Genomic DNA, 869 nt, shown 5'->3' with positions numbered 1-869 from the left:
CCACCTATAAATACCTTTCTTCTACCTCAATTTCCTCTTTACGCTTCCTTAAACCTGCAAATAGCATTTGACGAACGATTCTACCTGCAACTTCCTAAGCAATGGCCTCCTCCGCCTCCTACGAGTCAAACAACAACGACAGTCGCGTTCAATCCATCGGCGCCGATAGCTGCACAATCATTTTCCTTCCAATGAAGCCCAACAACCACGCCATTAAACTGAGAAACACCCTATTCGATGATAGGTTTGATGTCATGATCGAGTTCTTCAAGAACTGCATTCTTCTACCAGTACTGACCATCGCTGACACCGGCGTACCACTAAAGTACGTCCAACAGTACTGGAAAACCTGTGAATTCCACCCCGACAGCCATAGAATAATGGGGGACATGGATGCCCCAAACGACATGATCTGCTCGCTCAAAATTTCACGGGCTAAAGTATCTCAAGTTTTGTGCATTCCCACTCATCGGGAGCTTGGCATTGACGAATATAACGAACCACCCACCACCTCCGACATTCTATGCTTCATTAAGATGCTAGGTTACAATCGTGACCTACGCAATGCCTCTGACTTCAAACAAAAATTCCTACTGCCAATGAGGAATATGTTCTTTAAATATTGAACAGGGACCTCACATGCAAGCTAGGGTCATTGGACCAAGGAAACATCATGTTGATCGCAGATCTCTCAATAACACTAATAATCTAGTTATGAATAACCAAACTATAATGATTTTACGAAGAAAATTATGAAGTCTCAAAGATAAAATAAGAACATTCAAGAACGACTTTGAGCTTCGAAGGTTTTACTTTATTAATAATAAAATGTAAACGTAAAGAGTAAAAGCCTCTATCACACTCTCACT

The sequence above is a fragment of the Cynara cardunculus genome (assembly GCF_001531365.2).
Source record: "Cynara cardunculus var. scolymus isolate 2C chromosome LG 13, CcrdV1, whole genome shotgun sequence".
NCBI classification, from domain to species: domain Eukaryota; kingdom Viridiplantae; phylum Streptophyta; class Magnoliopsida; order Asterales; family Asteraceae; genus Cynara; species Cynara cardunculus.
The sequence above is the reverse complement of the archived record's forward strand: the minus strand, read 5'-3'. Positions refer to the sequence as shown.